Source organism: Uranotaenia lowii, chromosome 3 (assembly GCF_029784155.1).
Source record: "Uranotaenia lowii strain MFRU-FL chromosome 3, ASM2978415v1, whole genome shotgun sequence".
Classification (NCBI taxonomy): domain Eukaryota; kingdom Metazoa; phylum Arthropoda; class Insecta; order Diptera; family Culicidae; genus Uranotaenia; species Uranotaenia lowii.
In genome coordinates this window covers 9452869-9471584 of record NC_073693.1, presented here as the reverse complement: position 1 = coordinate 9471584, position 18716 = coordinate 9452869, and the positions used below count along the sequence as shown (strand labels likewise).

At 35.4% G+C, this 18716-nt stretch overlaps 1 protein-coding gene across 5 annotated transcripts in view; it reads right to left on the bottom strand.

Moving 5' to 3' along the window:
* Positions 1–18716, bottom strand: part of LOC129754424 (rap guanine nucleotide exchange factor 4) — a 489369-nt gene that overhangs the window by 233414 nt on the left and 237239 nt on the right. The window contains exon 1 of one of the 5 annotated variants that reach the window (XM_055750491.1): positions 13799–13884. The exons of the other annotated variants lie outside the window; for them this stretch is intronic. The gene's annotated coding sequence lies outside the window, so the exon portion shown is untranslated. Of the gene's footprint in view, positions 1–13798; positions 13885–18716 lie in introns of those variants that run through there. 5 annotated transcript variants of the gene reach the window in all.

The window sequence follows — 18716 nt, the reverse complement described above, 5'->3', positions numbered from 1 at the left end:
GTTCGTGCGCTTCCGAAAATGGCATTTTTATCCAAAACAATACGCTTCGAGAGTTTAGGCGCTGCTGCTGATCGGTCTTCCCCCAACATTCTCCCTTACTCCCAAATGTAGGCACTTTGGGGCATTCGTGTGTTTTTTTCTTCTTCTTCATATCAACAGGCAGAGGACTCTCAGGTTACATTGTTCTTCTTTGGCTGCTGTCTGCTTGAAAATTTTTCAACAAAACACAATTCAATTCCGCACAGCTCTTTCTGCTTGTTTTTGTTGTTTTTATTTTCCCGCTTTTCAAACACTCACACCTACATACATACAAAATTGAAACCACACGGCTTTCGGTTTTGCATAAACATCCCCGAGATATGCGAATACATCAGCAACAGAATGTAGGTTGCCCGCACTTGAAACCAATGGCCGCGATGTTTCAATTGGTTATCAAAATTACCCCCGAAAAAAAAATCCGCGAACGAAAGTGTTACACTTTGAGGCGCTGAACAATGTTAGCGCGATTGTTATCGATTGAAAGAATCGCGGGAACTGATTTTGGGAAGCGTACTACTAAGAGCCAAAATAAGTAGTTGTGTGACACTGAACTTAACCCCTTTTGCTACACTGTTAATTACCCATTAAAAATTTAAGGAACTTAGTTTCGTAAAATAAAATATATTAAAAAAATCTTTTCAATAATTTTTGAAATATATAAAACAACTTTTGAATCTTTTAAAATACATAAAACAACTTTAAGATATCCAAGAAAAAAGTGTTATGTCTTCTTCATATATATTTGGGTTCAGCAATATCATCGTGCATTCCTTATCACTCTGGAGCCGAAATTCCAGAAGAATTTCCCATCTCGACCCATAGCGAATGTTACCTACTGCCGATGCTTGCGGCATATCAGTGAAGCAGACCATCTCTTATCTACGACCAGTTGAATGAAATAGTAACGAACGATTCGTGTAGCTTAGTCAGCAGGTATAGTTGCTACACTCAAAGTTGGGGATTGGTGGGTTTTGTGTTAGCTGATTTTTTAAATAAATGGTCAGAAATTTGTACTCTGTTTTAAAATGACTCGTTGCATTTTTCTTAAGTGATAGGTACAGTGAAATATTATTATTATTGCAACAAAAACATATATATATATATATATATATATATATATATATATATATATATATATATATATATATATATATATATATATATATATATATATATATATATATATATATTCTTCAGATACAGTATCCATTGAAAGAAAAAGAATTGATTTTGAACCCATTTATTAATTTTAATACTGTTTAAACTTACGGTTTCCTAACGGCATCCGGAACAGCAGCAAACGATTCCTCTTGCTATGTCCAATTCACAATCGAGAACAATAGATCAATGATGGCTGATGAAAGGTGATGATGATTAATGCGGTACAAAAGTTCACATCATCACACGGTTAAGCGAGACTTCTCAAATTGGGCTCGTGGTAACATAACAGTGTTGCCAGATGCTCTGGGTAAGAGTATCAAAGTACTTATTCAGAAATAAGTACTTTCCCGGTTAACGAATATGAGAAGTGGAATGTGACCAATAGCTATCCCTAATGTAATGGGTAGTTGTTTAAGGACTTGACGAACAAACCTGAATAAAGATAACTCTATTCTACCACTGAAACCTGCTTTGTGGTTATGGACCCAGATATGTACGTCTGGAAAATTGGAAAACGAGTTAGTGAGAGGGGTACTCTCAAATTTATTAAACTTGCAGTTAGCATGTGCTCCAGCAACTAGGAAGAGGACCACCAGCTCTAGACCAGTCAGCCGACCAAGCCCAGAGGGACCAGCTAGAGGACCACAAGGCAGCAAGATATCCCAGGCCAGCCACGGGGTTCGTTTAAGGCAAAGTCCGGGAAGTTTTGCGGATCGAGAGGGTTACTCTCGATGCCGTCACGAGCCACGCTGCGGTCCGCATGCGTGAGCTCACGTCCGATGGCCGGAAGGAGTTTCTGGCTCCGCAACTGGGCAGAACGAAGGTCGGAAGGTCCACCTGGAAGAAAATCCCGGAAGAGCTGGATGGAGCTGTTGGCTGAGAGGGTTACTCTTGTGCTCTGGTTGTGCGCTGTTGTTAGAATGCTCGAGCACAGCTGGAAGCTATTTCTGGATTACTCGAGAAGGTGGTTTAAGCTATGATTAGTTGCCAGCGACTCCAACCACCCCATACTGCTGAATCTTAAGGCTTCTAGAAATCATCGAGAAACGGCGTTGATGGCTAAAAAGGTTGTTCTTCTGAGGTTACCAGAAAAAAGCCTGCTAGAAGTTCTCATCATTCGCAAGCTGAGGTTATCAGCCACCATAATCAACTAAAGGTTGGATTTGTCATCGATTCTGGTGCCACTCAACACATGGTGCGAGATCAGTGCCTGTTGGTTGACGTCAAGACTCTGGCGGAGCCATATGTCATCAACACAGTTAAGACTGGCTAGTGTTTGAGAACCAAGCGAACCGAACAATACATCTGAGCAGTGTAATTGGAAAGTCCATTGTATCTGCCAACAGTTTTCACAACGTCGAGCTGCCTAGGTCGGGTAGACTATTAGAGCTTGTGTATTCGGACGTTCGTGGGTGTATGGAGGTGCCGACATTTGACGGATTCCGTTATTTCATCACGTTCATTGACGACTTTACCCACTTCATGACCGTCTATCTGCTCAAACACAAGAACGAGGTGTTCGAGCACTTCAAGCAGTACGAGGCTATAACTGCATACTTCTGTCAGAAGTTGTGCAAGCTGCGATGTGACAACGGGCGTGAATACGTTCGTAACGAATTCCAAAAACATTGTTCTGAGAAAGGAGTTTAGATGATATTCACGATCCCGTATTCTCCGCAGCAGAACCGCGTCAGCGGACGAGCCAACACTGATGGAGAAGACCAGAGCGATGATTCATGGTAGCGAATTGTCAAAGACGATGTGAGGCGAAGCTATTTTGTGTGCTGCGTACCTCACAAACAGATCACCAACAAGAGGTCGGACAGGAGATGTCGTGCGGTTGGAGGCCAAAGCTAAGCAACATGCGCATTTTCGGTTGTCCAGCGTACGCACAGATTCCCAAGGAAAAGCGGAACGTCTGGTGTTCGTGGGTTACGCAAATTACGAGTATCGGTTTTGGAATAGTTCGAGCCGATCCAACGAGATTCACCGCAACGTGGTCTTCGATAAAACCAGCGTTTAAGAGCCAGTGCGTGGCGATGCTGCGCCAGAGTATGGCATCGAAAAACCTGTCGAAGACCCACTAGAGGCCATTAAATTTGAGCAGGCACATCCGAGCAGCCAGTCGATGTGCGAGCACCCGAAAACACATTTGCATCTCGATCACACTGTAGTTAACACTGTGGTTGTTGAGGATCACGGTGAGAGCGACTAGGAGAGCAGCGCGGAGTTCCCGGACGATGACAATGATGACCAAGATTCCTTCACTCCTGAACCGGCCCTGAGACAAAGTAAGCTAACAAGAGGAACTACAAAGCGCTACGTGGCTAACGTAGCTGCTGTTGTTGATGAGAAGCTACCTTAGAACATCCCTGAGCTGAAGCGCCGGGACGACTGGGATTCCTGGAAGGTCGCCATCGACGAGGAGATGACAGCCGTGCAGGAGAACAAGACTTGGGAAGCGGTTAGCTTGCCCCCGGGCCACAGGAAACCCATCCTGTCCAAGTGGGTGTTCACCGTGAAGGACGATGATCGCTACAAGGCTCAATTGGTCGCGAAAGGATGTTCCCAAAGACCAGGATTGGACTGCTGGGAATCCTATGGACCGGTTGCCAAGAAGGAGAGCGTTCAAACCGTCTTGGCCTTTGCCAACGAATTCGGTAAGGTCGTTCATCAGATGGACATCAAAACTGCATTCCTGAATGGACATTTTGAAGAGGTCATCTTCATGCAGTTACCAAACGATGACGTTGGAAAATCGAAAGTCGTTCTAATGAGGAAAAGCCTCTATGACTTAAAGCAAGCTGCTCTTGCTTGGAACCAGCGATTCGACGACGAGATAAGAAAGCATGGTTTCTATTCGTTGAAGAGTGACTGCTGCGTTTACCGATCCTGCAAGTGAGGACTCACCTTCAGCCTGGAAGGCTTTTCAAGATAAAGAATCTCCTGGAAGTCAAGACTTTCTTGGGGATGACTTCTCAAATAGCGTCATCGAGATTTCGCAATTAGGATACGTCGAGAAAGGTTCTGCCCGTATCTCATCGCTTGACACAAAAGTTCGCTGGACAAAGCTGAATGATGGTAAGGTTATCACCAAACAACCATTCAAAGAATTGATCGGTTGTCTACAATATCTGGCGACATCTTCGAGACCAGATATCTGTGCTTCGTTTAGCGCACTTAGCAAATACCAGGCCCGCCCGGCGGATAGGCATTGGCAAGAACCGAAGCGTATTCTGCGATACCTTCGAGGTACGATCGACGACGTTGGCATTTTGCAGAAACGCGAAATCGGAACCACTCATCGGTTATGCTGATGCAGATTTTGCCTACGACTCCGATGATCGAAGATCTGAATCAGGCTACGCTTACATGATCTTCGGGAATCTAGTTTCGTGGTCCAACTGGTCCACCAAAGCTGAGATAGGACCCTTTTGTCATGCAGTCAAGGAAGATTTGTTGTTATCAAACTTCCTGAGTGAATTAGGTGTGGTTAGCACTCCTTGCATGTTAATGCGATACAACATCCCTTGCATCCAGTACCTGAAAGAGGCGCGGAACCATCAGCGGAAGAAGCATCTGGATGTGAAGTATGCGTTCATCATAGTGATAAGCGGTCAGCTTTCCCTACGACACATGACGACTGACGATCAGCCGACTGGCGCATTCACAGCAGAGGACATTCGGCGACGAACCGAAACAATACATTGTTTTGGTTCGTTTGTTTTTCCATGCAATTCGCAATTGCGAACATTGCTATTGAAAGGGGATGCTGATAACAAATGCGGTACAAATGTTTACATAATCACACTGTTAAGCGAGACTACTCAAATTGGGTTCGTGGTAACACAACATTGTTGCCAGATATTCTGGGTAAGGGTATCAAAGTACTTATTGAGAAATGTGAAATATGAGAAGTTGAAGAAGACAAATAGCTATCGCAAATATTTACCGCATAGTTGAAAAGGTCAGTATTTGGTACAACTATAGATAACACATTTTCTTGAATCCCAATTTTGATATAAAAGCATAAAAGACGATACTGAATAAGTGTTCAGAACTTTTTGTTTTTCCTATTAATTGTTTACCGATTTTTTTTTCAAAGGCCCCATACTCCAAATTAAAACTTAACCTTAGACTAGAAACTTATGATTCTTGTTTAAGCTTAATAAAATTGTGTTTAATTTTTCACCTAAAGTTTATTATCCTTGCATTTTTTCTTATATTTTTCTATCTTAATATTATTTTATGTGTACAACCTTTTTGTTTTCTTTCATTTGGGTCATTTTTGTAGAACACTGTATCATTGTAATGGCTAAGGTCGCCCCAGGAATCGTGTTTGTCATTTTTCCTTAGACAATGGAATACAAGATTTCTACTTTTTTGAGAAATTGTATTAGCTTAGCTTAGCTTAGCTTAGCTTGATTGACTACTCACATCCACCTTGTTTCTACTTTTTTTGAGAAATTGTATTCTAGATTAAGGTTACCAGATTGCCCGATTTTATCCGGGTTTGCCGAGATACTAAATACAAAAATTTGAGAACTGTGTCCGGATTTTATTGAAAAAATCCAGGATTTTACCCGGATTTATTTACTTTGTTTGGAAAATCATACAAAAAAAAAAAAAAACAAATAGTTTTTTGTAAAATTTCTTCATTTATGCCTCCAAAACGAATTTTTTTAAGCAAGTTGCATGAAAATAATCATGAAAAAATTTTTGAAAGCCTAAAATACCTTTTGAAATCTGTCAATAAGTCTAAATGAAATAAAAAAAAATTCATAAACTTTTTGATTTCAAGTTACGGAACAATTAAGTAATTTTCTGTCCTTTCTCTAAATTCATGGTGCGCAGTTCAATGTTATTAATTTTTTTTTTGAAAATATAATCTGTTCCATTTTTATGACGTCAACGTACATGCTCGTTAATTCGGAATGCTATCAGATGCTATACATCAACCCTTTTCCTCCCATGGCGACCGTAAAAAATATGGACTAAAATGTTTAAATTAAGTCAAATTTGGCAGCAAAACACTAGATGTCTACTCAACTTCATTAAGAAGTCAAAAACAATTACAAAATTCATTCTCCTGGCCCTATAAAAAGCATCATATTCTAACTCTTAGTTTTTGAGTGCACAACAGGATAAGTAATCGTTCAGCTGGTACCGAAAAAAAACCTTCAAGTTTGTTATCTTCTCCGGTGTTTGTTTGCGACTCTAGGAGGCACACTGTTGCCAGAAAAGGCAACAACTCTACGTTATGCACTGCAAACAAAGAGTTTATCTTATTTTTTCCCCCCTTTTTCTCTTCTTGCTCCCAGACACTCCAGAGACCGGAATTAATTGCTTAGCGACAACAGCGCTAGCATTCTGGTGCTTCCGAAGTTTGCTTTAACGACATCAAGTGGAAGCACGCTATCGACCAATTTTAGAATCTCTTGGTTGTTGCCTCTCCGAAGAACGAGGTGGTTTAAGCCGCAGATTGCTTCTGGGGGTAGGCGTTTTTCGTTGACGCATTTGTATGAAATATGGCGCCTTTTTACACGACTCGCCCCAGCTTCATCGGCATTGTTTGCCAAAATGACATGACAAGAAACGGTAAATATTTGCCAAAATTATCCGCTAATCTTGTTTCGTTAGACTCTCGAAGGTGGCTCGTTCTAGGCCAAAACATATGCAATGGGAAAAATTTAACACCAAACGACACACATGAGCAACCTTCACTGGTTTAGGTGTGAAATTTCTTCAACCTTAGCTTAATATTTGCAAAAATGCACTCTAATGTTTGTTTCCTCGAAAAAGTAGTTGATAAAAAATACAAACCATTTTACCGTGATGTGCAAACTTGGTGCAGGAATAATCAATTTGTGGCAAATCTTCTCCAACCATCAATTATGGTCGCAAACAAGCTCCGAAACAGTTAGGTATGCAAATTTCGACCCACGGGGGACCATTACACATTCTTGAAGTTGGAAAATTCTTTCACAACACTTGTGTGTGGGATGATACTTACTTGAGGTGAATGGGATGTATGTATGTATGCATGTTTAGAAAGGAACATGAAGTAAAAACTATGGGAAGGACTGAGCTTCACAACCAAAATCAAGATAAATATTCACTAGTTGCACCCTAGCGCTCCGCACAAGCATCAAATGATTATGGCCCCCACACTTCAGGAATTTTGTTCATTTTAACTGATGTCCCAACCTTTCCAGTTTGAACGAAATATTTGTAAATTTGATTTGTAAATTGGATAATTTTTGTGATTTTTAATTTCGATAATTTTTAACATTTTTGAAATATTTAGTCCCTTTTGAAATTTTTGAAATTTTTGTCATTTTTGTGATTTTTGTCATTTTTGTCATTTTTATCATTTTTTATCATTTTTTGTCATTTTTGTCATTTTTGTCATTTTTGTCATTTTTGTCATTTTTGTCATTTTTGTCATTTTTGTCATTTTTGTCATTTTTGTCATTTTTGTCATTTTTGTCATTTTTGTCATTTTTGTCATTTTTGTCATTTTTGTCATTTTTGTCATTTTTGTCATTTTTGTCATTTTTGTCATTTTTGTCATTTTTGTCATTTTTGTCATTTTTGTCATTTTTGTCATTTTTGTCATTTTTGTCATTTTTGTCATTTTTGTCATTTTTGTCATTTTTGTCATTTTTGTCATTTTTGTCATTTTTGTCATTTTTGTCATTTTGGTCATTTTTGTCATTTTTGTCATTTTTGTCATTTTTGTCATTTTTGTCATTTTTGTCATTTTTGTCATTTTGGTCATTTTTGTCATTTTTTGTCATTTTTGTCATTTTTGTCATTTTTGTCATTTTTGTCATTTTTGTCATTTTTGTCATTTTTGTCATTTTTGTCATTTTTGTCATTTTTGTCATTTTTGTCATTTTTGTCATTTTTGTCATTTTTGTCATTTTTGTCATTTTTGTCATTTTTGTCATTTTTGTCATTTTTGTCATTTTTGTCATTTTTGTCATTTTTGTCATTTTTGTCATTTTTGTCATTTTTGTCATTTTTGTCATTTTTGTCATTTTTGTCATTTTTGTCATTTTTGTCATTTTTGTCATTTTTGTCATTTTTGTCATTTTTGTCATTTTTGTCATTTTTGTCATTTTTGTCATTTTTGTCATTTTTGTCATTTTTGTCATTTTTGTCATTTTTGTCATTTTTGTCATTTTTGTCATTTTTGTCATTTTTGTCATTTTTGTCATTTTTGTCATTTTTGTCATTTTTGTCATTTTTGTCATTTTTGTCATTTTTGTCATTTTTGTCATTTTTGTCATTTTTGTCATTTTTGTCATTTTTGTCATTTTTGTCATTTTTGTCATTTTTGTCATTTTTGTCATTTTTGTCATTTTTGTCATTTTTGTCATTTTTGTCATTTTTGTCATTTTTGTCATTTTTGTCATTTTTGTCATTTTTGTCATTTTTGTCATTTTTGTCATTTTTGTCATTTTTGTCATTTTTGTCATTTTTGTCATTTTTGTCATTTTTGTCATTTTTGTCATTTTTGTCATTTTTGTCATTTTTGTCATTTTTGTCATTTTTGTCATTTTTGTCATTTTTGTCATTTTTGTCATTTTTGTCATTTTTGTCATTTTTGTCATTTTTGTCATTTTTGTCATTTTTGTCATTTTTGTCATTTTTGTCATTTTTGTCATTTTTGTCATTTTTGTCATTTTTGTCATTTTTGTCATTTTTGTCATTTTTGTCATTTTTGTCATTTTTGTCATTTTTGTCATTTTTGTCATTTTTGTCATTTTTTGTCATTTTTGTCATTTTTGTCATTTTTGTCATTTTTGTCATTTTTGTCATTTTTGTCATTTTTGTCATTTTTGTCATTTTTGTCATTTTTGTCATTTTTGTCATTTTTGTCATTTTTGTCATTTTTGTCATTTTTGTCATTTTTGTCATTTTTGTCATTTTTGTCATTTTTGTCATTTTTGTCATTTTTGTCATTTTTGTCATTTTTGTCATTTTTGTCATTTTTGTCATTTTTGTCATTTTTGTCATTTTTGTCATTTTTGTCATTTTTGTCATTTTTGTCATTTTTGTCATTTTTGTCATTTTTGTCATTTTTGTCATTTTTGTCATTTTTGTCATTTTTGTCATTTTTGTCATTTTTGTCATTTTTGTCATTTTTGTCATTTTTGTCATTTTTGTCATTTTTGTCATTTTTGTCATTTTTGTCATTTTTGTCATTTTTGTCATTTTTGTCATTTTTGTCATTTTTGTCATTTTTGTCATTTTTGTCATTTTTGTCATTTTTGTCATTTTTGTCATTTTTGTCATTTTTGTCATTTTTGTCATTTTTGTCATTTTTGTCATTTTTGTCATTTTTGTCATTTTTGTCATTTTTGTCATTTTTGTCATTTTTGTCATTTTTGTCATTTTTGTCATTTTTGTCATTTTTGTCATTTTTGTCATTTTTGTCATTTTTGTCATTTTTGTCATTTTTGTCATTTTTGTCATTTTTGTCATTTTTGTCATTTTTGTCATTTTTGTCATTTTTGTCATTTTTGTCATTTTTGTCATTTTTGTCATTTTTGTCATTTTTGTCATTTTTGTCATTTTTGTCATTTTTGTCATTTTTGTCATTTTTGTCATTTTTGTCATTTTTGTCATTTTTGTCATTTTTGTCATTTTTGTCATTTTTGTCATTTTTGTCATTTTTGTCATTTTTGTCATTTTTGTCATTTTTGTCATTTTTGTCATTTTTGTCATTTTTGTCATTTTTGTCATTTTTGTCATTTTTGTCATTTTTGTCATTTTTGTCATTTTTGTCATTTTTGTCATTTTTGTCATTTTTGTCATTTTTGTCATTTTTGTCATTTTTGTCATTTTTGTCATTTTTGTCATTTTTGTCATTTTTGTCATTTTTGTCATTTTTGTCATTTTTGTCATTTTTGTCATTTTTTGTCATTTTTGTCATTTTTGTCATTTTTGTCATTTTTGTCATTTTTGTCATTTTTGTCATTTTTGTCATTTTTGTCATTTTTGTCATTTTTGTCATTTTTGTCATTTTTGTCATTTTTGTCATTTTTGTCATTTTTGTCATTTTTGTCATTTTTGTCATTTTTGTCATTTTTGTCATTTTTGTCATTTTTGTCATTTTTGTCATTTTTGTCATTTTTGTCATTTTTGTCATTTTTGTCATTTTTGTCATTTTTGTCATTTTTGTCATTTTTGTCATTTTTGTCATTTTTGTCATTTTTGTCATTTTTGTCATTTTTGTCATTTTTGTCATTTTTGTCATTTTTGTCATTTTTGTCATTTTTGTCATTTTTGTCATTTTTGTCATTTTTGTCATTTTTGTCATTTTTGTCATTTTTGTCATTTTTGTCATTTTTGTCATTTTTGTCATTTTTGTCATTTTTGTCATTTTTGTCATTTTTGTCATTTTTGTCATTTTTGTCATTTTTGTCATTTTTGTCATTTTTGTCATTTTTGTCATTTTTGTCATTTTTGTCATTTTTGTCATTTTTGTCATTTTTGTCATTTTTGTCATTTTTGTCATTTTTGTCATTTTTGTCATTTTTGTCATTTTTGTCATTTTTGTCATTTTTGTCATTTTTGTCATTTTTGTCATTTTTGTCATTTTTGTCATTTTTGTCATTTTTGTCATTTTTGTCATTTTTGTCATTTTTGTCATTTTTGTCATTTTTGTCATTTTTGTCATTTTTGTCATTTTTGTCATTTTTGTCATTTTTGTCATTTTTGTCATTTTTGTCATTTTTGTCATTTTTGTCATTTTTGTCATTTTTGTCATTTTTGTCATTTTTGTCATTTTTGTCATTTTGTCATTTTTGTCATTTTTGTCATTTTTGTCATTTTTGTCATTTTTGTCATTTTTGTCATTTTTGTCATTTTTGTCATTTTTGTCATTTTTGTCATTTTTGTCATTTTTGTCATTTTTGTCATTTTTGTCATTTTTGTCATTTTTGTCATTTTTGTCATTTTTGTCATTTTTGTCATTTTTGTCATTTTTGTCATTTTTGTCATTTTTGTCATTTTTGTCATTTTTGTCATTTTTGTCATTTTTGTCATTTTTGTCATTTTTGTCATTTTTGTCATTTTTGTCATTTTTGTCATTTTTGTCATTTTTGTCATTTTTGTCATTTTTGTCATTTTTGTCATTTTTGTCATTTTTGTCATTTTTGTCATTTTTGTCATTTTTGTCATTTTTGTCATTTTTGTCATTTTTGTCATTTTTGTCATTTTTGTCATTTTTGTCATTTTTGTCATTTTTGTCATTTTTGTCATTTTTGTCATTTTTGTCATTTTTGTCATTTTTGTCATTTTTGTCATTTTTGTCATTTTTGTCATTTTTGTCATTTTTGTCATTTTTGTCATTTTTGTCATTTTTGTCATTTTTGTCATTTTTGTCATTTTTGTCATTTTTGTCATTTTTGTCATTTTTGTCATTTTTGTCATTTTTGTCATTTTTTGTCATTTTTGTCATTTTTGTCATTTTTGTCATTTTTGTCATTTTTGTCATTTTTGTCATTTTTGTCATTTTTGTCATTTTTGTCATTTTTGTCATTTTTGTCATTTTTGTCATTTTTGTCATTTTTGTCATTTTTGTCATTTTTGTCATTTTTGTCATTTTTGTCATTTTTGTCATTTTTGTCATTTTTGTCATTTTTGTCATTTTTGTCATTTTTGTCATTTTTGTCATTTTTGTCATTTTTGTCATTTTTGTCATTTTTGTCATTTTTGTCATTTTTGTCATTTTTGTCATTTTTGTCATTTTTGTCATTTTTGTCATTTTTGTCATTTTTGTCATTTTTGTCATTTTTGTCATTTTTGTCATTTTTGTCATTTTTGTCATTTTTGTCATTTTTGTCATTTTTGTCATTTTTGTCATTTTTGTCATTTTTGTCATTTTTGTCATTTTTGTCATTTTTGTCATTTTTGTCATTTTTGTCATTTTTGTCATTTTTGTCATTTTTGTCATTTTTGTCATTTTTGTCATTTTTGTCATTTTTGTCATTTTTGTCATTTTTGTCATTTTTGTCATTTTTGTCATTTTTGTCATTTTTGTCATTTTTGTCATTTTTGTCATTTTTGTCATTTTTGTCGTTTTTGTCATTTTTGTCATTTTTGTCATTTTTGTCATTTTTGTCATTTTTGTCATTTTTGTCATTTTTGTCATTTTTGTCATTTTGGTCATTTTTGTCATTTTTGTCATTTTTGTCATTTTTGTCATTTTTGTCATTTTTGTCATTTTTGTCATTTTTGTCATTTTTGTCATTTTTGTCATTTTGGTCATTTTTGTCATTTTTGTCATTTTTGTCATTTTTGTCATTTTTGTCATTTTTGTCATTTTTGTCATTTTTGTCATTTTTGTCATTTTTGTCATTTTTGTCATTTTTTGTGTCATTTATGTCTTTGTTTCGTATCATTGTTTATTATTTCTGTGAATTCTCAGTTCCTTTTTTTGGTTTATTTTTCAATGATTGTAGATTTCTCTATTGGGTTAATTTTCTCTTCTTGAATTTGTACTTGGTATTTTTTTAATCTCCAATTTCTTAAAAAAAATTTAATTTGATAAAATTTGGATTTTTTTTATTTTAATTTTCTTTTGTTTTTGTTAAAATGCCGAATTTTTTGAAAACTTTTTTAAGCATTAGTATCAAAATTCGGAGTGAAAAGCTCTCTCCCAAAGAATTTATCTGAATTGATGTATGTTTTTCATCTTCAACTCATAGCTTACGTTTTCTCTTGATTTCTCTTAATCGGAAAGTCATTCCAATTAGAAAACTTCACAGTTCAAACCGAAAGCAGCTTGCAGCTTTCAAAACGAGAGACATGCAAATTGCTCAAACACTTAACATCCACGTGCACTTCTGCAGCTTGCAGTCCCAGTTCGTTTAGAAACAAATCTCCCAGAGGAGAGAAACCGTTGACAGTCGACGATGACAGTTTTCGGTACACAACACTCATCGCATCTTCCAACTTCCATCTTCACCAGCTTGCAAGGTGCAACGCTAACAGGATTTATTTATCATCAAAACAAATATGGTGGAACAGTGGAACGAATTATGACAGGCCACCTCGCAAAACCGTCAGAATCTTTTCGCAGTTTCGAGTACAAGTGCAACGAAATGACAAATGCTTTTCTGCGAGCTTCGAGAACAACCAAATGAGAGATGGAGGAAAAATGGATTTGGAAGGAAAATTTCATTTATAACCATCCACACGCTTCATGTTTTCGGTTTCAACTTCGAGCGCAATGCTTTCATCAGAACCGTCCAGATCTAGAAAACTTCTATTTCAACTTGCTTCAACTGGAATGCGAATGGACGATCGTTCATTCATCACGTTCAGGCAGTCCAAGGTAACCAAGAATGTCTCAAAACGTGATGAATATCTTCTTGGGTCAACTGTTCATTACTAATGAGGATTAAATTCTTTACAGCCTTGGTTAATATCGTAGTTTTTATAGCAAAAATCGAAGTTCAAAATTTTTTTAATTACTAGGGTTCTGAAAAAAGCAAAAACTGGAATGAATTTCGTACAATCCTTAAAGTTTTATTTACAGAGTGAAATATTTACCCCTAAAAGTATGCAAGCTAGAAAATACCTGCCATTTCTCAGTTTTGTGCACCTAGTGTAAACTCATCCAAAATGTCACGTTGTAGATTTGTTTTCGTAGCGGAAGTAAATTACCTGGAACGAGAAAAACAAGAGAAAATGGTAAAGTAAGTACACCTATTTGGGATTCTCTGAGGGAACTTTTTGTGCAGTGAATGAGTAGATGATGGTTGAGTTGTGGTTTTTCGTTGGGGGGAAAAACGTTCGTGTTTTGCATTCAGATTGTCTGTGCGGTGCATTTAGATTTTGGTTGATGTAATGAACTGACGTTAGGTTTCGTTTCGTCGTTTTTGATTACTTTTGTTTCTTAAGAATTTTGTTCAATCCTTAGAACTTTGAAAAGAATTTGTAGATTTGATTTCCGTGTTCTCTTTTATCATTTCTTTCGAAACCAGAATGAAGTTTTGAACAGAGGGAAGAAAGTTACAAAAACAAGGGAGAAATACAAAAAAAGGGAGGAATACAAAAAAAAGGGAGAAATACAAAGCTGAATGATTAAATTATAACTTTCTCCCTTCAACTCAAAACTGCATTCCGAATTCAAAAGAAGGCATAATAGAGAAAACAACATCATAACAGTATTGTGGTAATTTCACTACGGTGTTGTTAGTTATTTTTACATCTTATTCTAAATTTTAATGATAATTTTAAAATTTCTTAGAAATTTATACAATTTTGAATTTTTGATTGGAGGGGCTCCTTGAGCAAGTTTTATGTGCAGACTTTTATCTACTCGAGGCTTCGTTCTGTGCCATGGTGGGCATTCTGGGATTCCAAAACTAGCTATTCTTGGAAGGTGAACACCTAGTTCGTTCATCCCATCTCGTCCTCTACTTTGGAAGGTGTTTGCTTGAATCCTCGGTCTTTCTCCCCACCGTTCATCAGAACTAGAACCCTCGTTACTAGAGCTGCTGCTACTGCTGCTGACATTATTTTCGTCCACTGCGGTGACTTCAGTTCCAAAATTTTGCACTGCATGGCCAACTGCTGAGTGACGAACCGTATAAAGCATAGTTCGCTGATCGATTAATGTTTTCAAACTGGGGATTCCAGGTTCGACCTGGAGACTCACAATCGGGCTTGTGATGAATGCACCTACTATCGCCCGGAGACCTGCGTTATGTACTTTTTCCAGGGATTGAAGAGCTTTTCCGTCCATTGCGGACAAGATAGGAGCTGCGTAAAGAAGTTTTTCCAATATTGTTGAACGGTACAACTTTAGCAAGGTATTCCGATCTCCTCCCCAAGTTCTAGAAGCTATACTTCGAATAAAGATTATTTTTTGTTGGCATGCTGCTTTCACCTCTTCGGCGTGAGCTCGGAACTTCAGGTGTTGGTCGAGTATTACTTCAAGGCATTTAAGGCTGGTCTTACGAGGCACTATGACTCCATTCAGTTTTGAGTCGCTTCGGCTTGGTGGTTTCATCTTTAGAGGTGTACGATATACGACAGTGACGCTCTTTTCTGCTGATATTTTGATTCCTGATTTCAATTCACATGATTCAAGCTGGTTAAGGGCAATTTGCAGCTTATTTTCTGTGCTCTCGGCGTCAGGATCGGTTGCGATTAAGATGACATCATCAGCGTATATCAAGCATTGTATATTTGCTGGCAGGTAGTTGGTGAGGGTATTTATTGCCAGTAAAAACATGATCACACTAAGAACCGAACCTTGGCACAGGCCGGTCTCCATCGTTTTGCTGCTTGACATTTTTCCATTCGTTGTTACTTGGAAAACTCTTTTGCGTAGTGTTTCTTGTAGAAACTTAGCTTTTCTCCACCGATGTTGTTGTTCGCCAACTGTTCCAAACAAAGCCGGCATGTCCTTTGCCTCGCTTATGTCCAGGAAGGCTATCTGTGCTACAAGGTTTTTGCTAAACACTTCACGGATTATCTCTTCCAACGTGCAGAGGTGATCTGTGGTGCTTCTTCCCTTTCGAAACGCATATTGATGTTTATAGAGCAATCCTCTGGTTTCCAGCAGGTGCACCAGTCGATTGTTGATCATGCGTTCAAAGACCTTTCCTAAACAGCTGTTGAGATAAATTGGGCGATAGTTCAGAGGGTCTGAGCGCTGCCCTTTGCCTTTAAATATTGGCACGACAATTTCGTCCATTCCGTCGGGTAAACAGATACTTCCCACAGCCGATTGTATGTATCCAGAAGCAATTGTTTACCATCTAAGGGGAGATGGGTTATCATCCCGTAATGGATATTGTCCAGTCCTGGTGAGAAGCCTTTAAGTCCTTCTTACGCTTCTTCGAGTTCGTACATGCTGAAGCTCCGGTTGTGATGGCCTGTATCAGCAGTAGACTGGCCCAAATTTGTATGGGATGATTTTTATCACTTTTTTTTCAACGCGGCACCCCCTAAATTGGTGCATTTAGGTGAAAAAATGACTTTCTGAAAGTTTCAGGTCATTTGGCAGAAACACGAGCTGGCGCAAAGGACTTGAAATTTGTATGGAGATTTTCGACAAAATGTATGAAAAATCGACACACTTTCACTCTTTGTATTCTAAAATATGTTTCCAGTGTGCTAGAAAGCTCAGAATTTCAGGAATTATAGTTCAAACAATGACAAACAAGTTTGTAGAAGATCGTAACGCTATACGAATAGACTCTGATGAGTTATCCGCAATTGAATGTGTGATTTTTTTTTCGCATTTCATCGATATATCGTGAACGGTGTATGGGTGAATTATTAGTACTAACTTGATCGCATTGTCACACAATGAGAAATACAGATATAAAGTTTGTGTCCTCGGCAAAGTCTAAATACCCCGCGATAATGTTTGTAAGAGCTTTTTTCGCAACTTTTCCGAGGATACAAACTTTCTATTTGTTATTTTCATTGTGTGACGATGCGATCAAGTTAGTGCGATTTTATTAGCTCATACACCGTTCACGATACATCAAAGAAGAGCGAAAAAAATCACACATTCAATTGCGGATAACTCATCACAGTCAACTCATATCGCGTCACAATCTTCTACAAACTTCTTTGTCATTGTTTGAACTATAATTCCTGAAATTCTGAGCTTTCTAGCACACTGGAAACATATTTTAGAATACAAAGAGTGAAAGTATGTCGATTTTTCATACATTTTGTCGAAAATCTCCATACAAATTTCAAGTCCTTTGCGCCAGCTCGTGCTTTTACCAAATGACCTGAAACTTTCAGAAAGTCATTTTTTCACCTAAATGCACCAATCTAGGGGGTGCCGCGTGGTATATAAGGATTTTTTTTGTTATGGGCCAGTCTAATCAGCAGGTATTAACAACGGATTTGATTCAACCCACCGTTTGTGCCTAACAAAATTTTGACTGTATGCACTCTCGCTGGACACATTTTGAAAAGCGATTCCGAGGAGCTCACAAATTGCATCAGAGTCTGTCGCTGTTTTGCGATCGTAGCATATCGAACTTATTTGGCTGTTCTGATTCTTGCCATGAATTTTCCGGTAATTACTCCACATTTCCTTCAGCGAGGTCTGTGAGGAGAAATTTTCCGCAAGTTCTTGCCAGATTTTTCTCTTTGCTTCGATGAAAGCTTCTTTTGCAGCCTGTGTGCTCTGTTGGCTTTTCAGCCGTGTCAGTGCACTGCTCCTTTTTTCACGAGTTCTGCAATTGTTGGATTCCACCATGGGACGCACTTTTTTCCTATGAAGCCTTTAGATTGAGGGATGGACAATTCGGCTGCTTTGAGTATATTTTGTGTAATTTTTTCGACTTGTACTTCTACGTTGTCATCTCGAGTGACACTAAGAGCACCTTGTTACTGTTCCCAGTTGGCCTCCTCAATTCTCCAGCGAGTTTGAGGAGTAATTTCTCCCACAGGGATGATAACTGTCCGAATGTCATTCGACATTTTTCTGAAGCCTAGAGCGACATTCATCAGTACGAAAACGACTGTCGCAGTCATGTCCTTTTTGCATTTTGTGAATGTCATCGCTAAGAAATTCCTTCGAAAAAATGTCAAATAACATTTGGGACGAATGTCACAGCTTGCATCGAGACTGTCATAGTCATGGGAAAAAATGTTACGATAAGCTGATGAATGTCGGTCGTTGCTTCGATGACATTCATAATGGCAAATGTTATGGCGACATTTAACATTTTGAGTGTCACAGAATGTAATCGTAACATTCATCAGAATCAAAATGAAATGTTATTAAAATGACAGTCGCGACAGTCAAAACGGTTCCTTGCTGAATTTGCCGTGTGGACTGGTCAATCTGGCCGGTTCCGGAATCCGAAAAATAAAAATGATCAGATTTTAACTTGCGAGTCGCGACACATCATTAGAAAGCTCTTGGCGTGTATGTACATAATGGGAATTGATAGGAAAAGTGGTTCGGGGCCATCTGGTCCTGGCCACGGCCAATCTGGCCGGTTACGAAACCCGGAAAATCAAAATGATCAGATTTTAACTTGCGACACATCATTGGAAAGCTCTTGGCTTGTATATGATGGGAATTGATAGGAAAAGTGGTTCGGGGCTATCTGGTCCTGGCCACGGCCAATCTGGCCGGTTCCGAAATCCGGAAAATTAAAATGATCAGATTTTAACTTGCGACACATCATTGGAAAGCTATTGGCCTGCATATGATAAGAAATAATAAGAAAAGTGGTTCGGGGTCATCTGGTCCTGGCCACGGTCAATCTGGCCGGTTACGAAACCCGGAAAATCAAAATGATCAATTTAACTTGCGACACATCATTGGAAAGCTCTTGGCCTGCATATGATAAGAAATAATAAGAAAAGTGGTTCGGGGCCATCTGGTCCTGGCCACGGCCAATCTGGCCGGTTCCGAAACCCGGAAAATCAAAATGATCAGATTTTAACTTGCGACACATCATTGGAAAGCTCTTGGCCTGTACATGATAGGAATTGATAGGAAAAGT